Source organism: Pan troglodytes, chromosome 7 (genome assembly GCF_028858775.2).
Source record: "Pan troglodytes isolate AG18354 chromosome 7, NHGRI_mPanTro3-v2.0_pri, whole genome shotgun sequence".
Lineage (NCBI taxonomy): Eukaryota > Metazoa > Chordata > Mammalia > Primates > Hominidae > Pan > Pan troglodytes.
This window is the reverse complement of record NC_072405.2, coordinates 82,732,550-82,738,795: the sequence shown is the minus strand read 5'-3', so window position 1 is coordinate 82,738,795 and position 6,246 is coordinate 82,732,550. Positions and strand designations below refer to the sequence as shown.

General features: G+C 43.7%; 1 non-coding gene across 1 annotated transcript; it reads right to left on the bottom strand.

The window, feature by feature from the left end:
- Positions 1–5,093: 5,093 nt before the first annotated feature.
- LOC112204247 (U6 spliceosomal RNA) lies at positions 5,094–5,200 on the bottom strand. Its single transcript, XR_002937823.1, has one exon. It is a non-coding gene; the product is annotated as a U6 spliceosomal RNA (small nuclear RNA).
- Positions 5,201–6,246: the final 1,046 nt, after the last annotated feature.

Genomic DNA, 6,246 nt, shown 5'->3' with positions numbered 1-6,246 from the left:
TACTAAAAGTACAAAAAATTAGCCGGGCGTGGTGGCAGGCGCCTGTAATCCCAGCTACTCGGGAGGCTGAGGCAGGAGAATCGCTTGAATCTGGGAGGCGGAGGTTGCAGTGAGCCGAGATTGTGCCACTGTACTCCAGCCTGGGCAACAGAGCGAGACTCAATCTCAAAAAAAGAAAAAAGAGAGAGAGAGATTGAAAGAGAGACCAAGATTCCGGATTACAGATGCGGCCAGAGGAAAGAGGAGAAAACTAGTTGGGGAAGAAGGGGTACAATATCTGAAGTCTTCAGTGTTTAAATTCCTTAAAAACTATTAATAAAGGGAAAGAAGCCAGCATTAATTCTGACTTTCCTGAACAAACTGCACTTCAGAGTTACAAATGCTTATAAGAGAAGTTTCTCTTCCAGACCAGTATTCTGGCTAAGGCGTAGGAAGCAAAGATAGAACTGGAGTATTACCACTGAGCAACCTCTAATGAGCTAAGGGGCTGAGTTAATCCGTGCATCAGGACTGCTCACATCATAGAAGGAGAGAGAACTCAGCATTTTGTGTCTCCAGATAGAAGTACACACACTACCACCTATGAGATATTTCTGCCCTAAATTCAAGCCTAAATGTTTACATCTAACTATCATTTTGATAGCAATACAGAGAACAGAGGAACAGGTTAAACATCACGAGGAAGCAATCAGCAAAATCCAGACTATGGGAAACTCTACTGGAGAAAACACCCAGTTTCTTCAACAAATAAATTGCAATGAAACAAAAAAAAAAGAGCATGAGGGGAAACCTGTAGATTAGAAAAGTTTTGGCTGGGCACAGTGGCTCATGCCTGTAATCTCAGCACTTTGGGAGGCCAAGGTGGAAGGATTATTTGAGCCCAGGAATTCTAGACCAGCCTCGACAACATAGTGAGACCCCATCTCTAAAAAAAAAAAATTAGCCAGGCATGGGGGCACATGCCTGTGGTCCCAGCTACTCAGGAGGCTAAGGCAGGAGGATCACTCCAGCCCGAGAGGTCAAGGCTGCAGTGAGCAGTGATTTTTGCCACTGCACTTCACCCTGGGTGACACAGCAAGACCTTGTCTCAAAAAAAAGGAAGAAAGAAAAGATTTAAGTGGTATCCCAACCAATCACAACATAGGCACCTATCAAAAATCCTGATTCAGACAAACCAACTATAAAAGTAAAAGCTTATAATAAAATCAGTGAAATGTGACTGGATATCTGATAATATTAAGGAATTGCCAATAATTTTTTAGGTGTGGTCATGATATTACGGTTACTTTTTAAAGAGTCGTGGCTTATGCCTGTAATCTCAGCACTCTGGGAGGCCAAGGAGGGTGGATCACAAGGTCAGGAGTTCGAGACCAGCCTGGCCAACATGGTGAAACCCCATCTCTACTAAAAATACAAAAAATTAGCCAGGTGTGGTGGCGGGCGCCTGTAATCTCAGCTACTCGGGAGGCTGAGGCATGAGAATTGCTTGAACTGGGGAGGTGGAGGTTGCAGTGAGCTGAGACCATGCCACTGCACTCCAGCCTGGGCAACAGAACAAGATTATGTCTCAAAAAAATAAAAATTAAAAAACAAAGAGTCCTTAACTTTCAGAGATATACGCTGGAATATTTACACGTATTTGCATTTATGATATGTATATTTATAGATATATATTTACATATATAGATACATATAAACATCTGTGTAATACCTGGAACTTACTTCAAATTAATCCAGTAGGGGGACGGGGAAGATGGGTTCAGGACACACTACCCCAAAATATGACACCTTGGCATTTGAGAAAACAACAGAAGCAGGAAGGCCTCTCTCACCTTTCCCTCAGCCTTCTCCCCTGAAGCAGATCATAAATCCCTCATTTGAAAAGTACTCTTCCTATACCTGGGGTGAAAGGAACATCCTTACCTCTGAAGACACAGGGACACAGAGAGGAACCTGAACAAACAGGCCTTGCTAAGTTTCCCCCTAGCTTATTACCATTCAGTCACATCCTTCTGCCCTCCAGTCATATTTCTCCATGACGGTCCATGCTTCATCAAACCTAAGCATAGCAATACACAAGTGCACCTGTTTACTTGAATCTTCATTTCCTTAAGAAGTCTCCCCTTCATATAAAACTTATATCAAATAAATGTGTATGCCTTTTGCTTGTTAATCTTATTTTGTTATAGGAGCCTCAGCTATGAACCTAGGATGGGTGAGAAAAAGAAATCTAGCCTCCCCTGCAGGGGTTTGGGGTTTTTTAAAATAACAATACAATAATAAAAACTAAAATAAAATCAGAAAAATGTTTAAATAACTTCAAATTTTTTCTTAAGTTTCTGTTACCTGCACACATTGCACTGGTAGGCAAGGGCTCCATGAGTTGGAAGCATTTGAAAGCCTTTACGTGGACATGACCACAATCATGAGGATGGCCAGTATTTATTGATAACCTATACAGTCTAAGTCCAATCTAGGAATATGCTCAACCAGAAGAAAAATGGTGCAATTGCATGAAAACCAAAATCCAGAAAGAAGATAAAGACAGAGTCACTCACTGTGAGTTCCTTGCAACTCTGTTTTTCCCAGTTCTTTATGAGCTGCTGAAGACTGAGGGACCATGTTTTATTCATCTCTGTTCCCAGATCCTAGCACAAGCCTGGCATATAGCAGCATTGTGGACAACTGGATAAGGAGGAGCACAAAAAATAGGACTGTAGATTAAGGGAAATATTCTATAATTGAAAGCAGGGAGCAGGAAGCTGAAGCCAATCTGCTGGAATGGCCAGGGAAGAGTAAAGCTCTAAGATTGTGCTCAATCTCCCTGAAGCCAAAATGATAACCAATACAAGAAACACCAGCCGAGGGCTAGGCACGGTGGCTCACGCCTGTAATTGCAGCACTTTAGGATCATGAGGTCGGGAGTTTGAAACCAGCCTGGCCAGCATGGTGAAACCCCATCTCTACTAAAAATACAAAAATTAGCTGGGGATGGTGGTGCACACCTGTAGCCCCAGCTACTCAGGAGGCTGAGGCAAGAGAATCTCTTGAACCCAGGAGGCAGAGGTTGTAGTGAGCCGAGATCATGCCACTGCACTCCAGCCTGGGTGACAGAGTGAGACTCTGTCTAAAAAGAAAAAAAAAGAAACACCAGCCGAGGTGGGAAAATTGTTTGAGCCCAGGAGCTCGAGACCAGACTGGACAGCATAGCAAGACCTCATCCCTACTAAAAATTTTAAAATTAGCTAGGCATGATGGCTCACACCTGTAGTCTCAGCATTTTGAGAGGCCAAGGCAGACGGATAGCTTGAGCCCAGGAGCTCAAGACCAGTTGGGCAACATAGGAAGAACTTCTCTCCAAAAAAAAAAAAAAATTTAAATTAGCCAGGCACAGTGGCATGCACCTGTAGTCCTAGCAACTTGAGAAGCTGAGGTAGGAGGATCACTTGAGCAAGGGAGGTCAAGGCTGCAGCAAGCTATGATCACACCACTGCACTTAAGCCTGGGCAACAAATCAAGACCCTGTCTCAAAAAAAAAGAAGGGGAAAGAAAGGGAGAGAGGGAAAGAAAGAGAGAAAGAGAGAAAGGAAGGAAGGAAGGAAAGAAGGAAGGAAGGGAAAAAGAAAGACAGGAAGAAAGAAACAAAGAAAGAAAGAAAGAAAGAGAAAGAAAGAAAGAAAGAAAGAAAGAAAGAAAGAAAGAAAGAAAGGAAGGAAGGAAGGAAGGAAGGAAGGAAGGAAGGAAGGAAGGAAGGAAGGAAGGAAGGAAGGAAGGGACAAGACAGACCAAAAGACAAGAAAGGGCCTAGGAAATCATCAGTAGGCTTTAAACTGATTCAGTCTCTCTTCTGCACAAGAGTCAGCCATCGCCAGGCAGGTCTGGGAACTAAAGAGCCTTAAAGGAAATCGAGCTTTTATTCCCAGGAGTCAACAAAGAGCTGATGGTCCCTGGAGAAGGTGAAACCACATCAGCAAGGTGGGGCCTCTGTACCACCTGCTGGGAAATTCCATCCTTTGCAATTCTACCCCATTTACCTCTCTCACCAGGCCAGAAAAAGCACATAGGGAGCTTTTTGGAGAAAGGCTGGGAAGCAGGGAATCAGTAACAGTGTGGGAGGAATAAACATTCCCGTGACAAACTGACAGTGGAGAAGGTAGAGTGTGTCATATGGACAGTGTTTCATATACACAGCTTGAAAACCTACACTTAACTTCAATTCCAAATTCTTCTACAGTTTTTTGCCTCTCAGGGCATGCACTTGGCCATGTAATTGCTGTGCAGCTCAAAGCCTGATTCCTGGCACCTCCACACTCAGCCATAAAGCAAAACCATCTGAAAGCATTTCCAGTGTCAATTAACTACTGAGGCTCTTTTCCCAGGATTCCTCAACCACGGCCATGAGCAGCAGAAAGAACTTCCGATGAGGTACTCAGGGCTTGGGAATATACCAAAGTCAATCAGGCTCAACCCAAAGGCCATTATGCTAGGATTTTCTTGCATTTTGATTCCAAGCCCCATTTACCACCCCAGGCAGACCCACAGTGGGCACTGCTTCTTGGGAAGCCTCAGCTGCCTTCCAGGGGTCTTGTTTTCACATAAAGGGGTCCTGAACAACACTTCCAACATCATCTGCAATGTACGCTTTCCCTTCAGCTCAGGTTCAATGCCACCACTCCTTCGCTCTTTTCATTGCAAATGATATTAGATGTGAACTTGAGGAAGAAACTGGCCCTCCCTTACTTCTTCCTTTTCTCTGTCCTCATTGGAGTATCCCACAGCCTGGATGTAGAAAAGGATCAGTTCTTCCCCCTTCCCTGCACACATGTGCATGCACATACACACACACACACGTTTTTTAAGTCTCTGTCTTTAAGAATCCACAGCTAAGGTTGAGTGCAGTGGTTTACACCTGTAATCCCAGCAATTTTAGAAGCCAAGGCGGGTGGATCTCTTGAGCCCAGGAGGTCAAAGCTGCAGTGAGCCAAGATTCCAGTCTGGGTGACATAGCGACACCCTGTTTCGAAAAAAAAAATCCACTCTCTTTCATAAAATCCACTATCTACCATAAAAACTATCTCTTTTTTGTTTTTATTTTTTAAATTAAACACTTCACAAATTTGTGTGTCATCCTGGCACTGGGGCCATCCTAATCTTCTCTGTATTGGTGCAATCTTAATACACATGCTGCCAAAGCGAACACCACAGCCATCTATTGATAAAGCTCCCTTGTAATCCTCTTCCAAAGTTGTTAGACAGCTTTTAATGGAGACCAGTATACTCCCAACATACTGGCAGACAATAAATTACAAAGGGCATTACCTGAAGATGGTGTATTAGTCAGGTTCTCCAGAGAAATAGACCTAGTAAGATACTTAGAGAGACATATAAAAACAGATTTATTATGAAAGTTTGGTCCATGAGATTATGGAGGCTGAGAAGTCTCACAATCTGCGTCTGCAAGCTGAAGGCCCAGGAAAGCTGATGGAGTAATTCCAGCCTGAGTGTGAGGGCATCAGAACCAGGAGTGCTGTTGCCCAAGGGCAGAAGATAGATGTCCCAGCTCAAGCAGAGAGCAAATTCACCTTTTCTCCGCCTTTCTGTTCTAGCTGGGCCTTCAACAGATTGGAAGATGCCCAGCCACTTTGGTGAGGGCTGATCTTTACTCAGTCTACTGACTCAAATGCTAATGTTTTTGAGAAACATCTTCACAGACACACCCAGAAATAATGCTTTACCAGCTATCTGAGCATCCCTCAGCACAGTCAAGTTAACACATCAAATTAGCCACTACAAATGGGCAGATAAGTGAACAAAAAAAGAGAGAGAGAGAGAAAGCCCTTTCCTGAGGAAACACTCAGAGCTTCTAATTAAAATTCAGAATAGTATTGTTAAAATTCAGAATAGTATTGTTCTCTAATTTTTTTAATTTTTTCTTTTCTAATTTTTCTAGTTCCAGGAAGTTAGGCAAGAGTGTCATCAGCAGAAAGGGCCATCCCAGGCCTGTGAAGCTCTGTGGGTCTGCCCAGCAGCCATGGGAGGACCAGTGCAGCTTGCTTTTCCAGGAGAGACAGAATATGCTGCCCCAGGGGTGCTGCCAGATTCCCTGGCAGCCTGAGAAGTGGCCAGCTTTGAACTCCAGTGACCCAGTGCAAAAGCCTCAGAACCCAACACAACCTAACTTGGAATCCCGACCAACACTTGGATGAGTTCCCAAATATGAGTCTTAATATCCCAATCTGCATACTG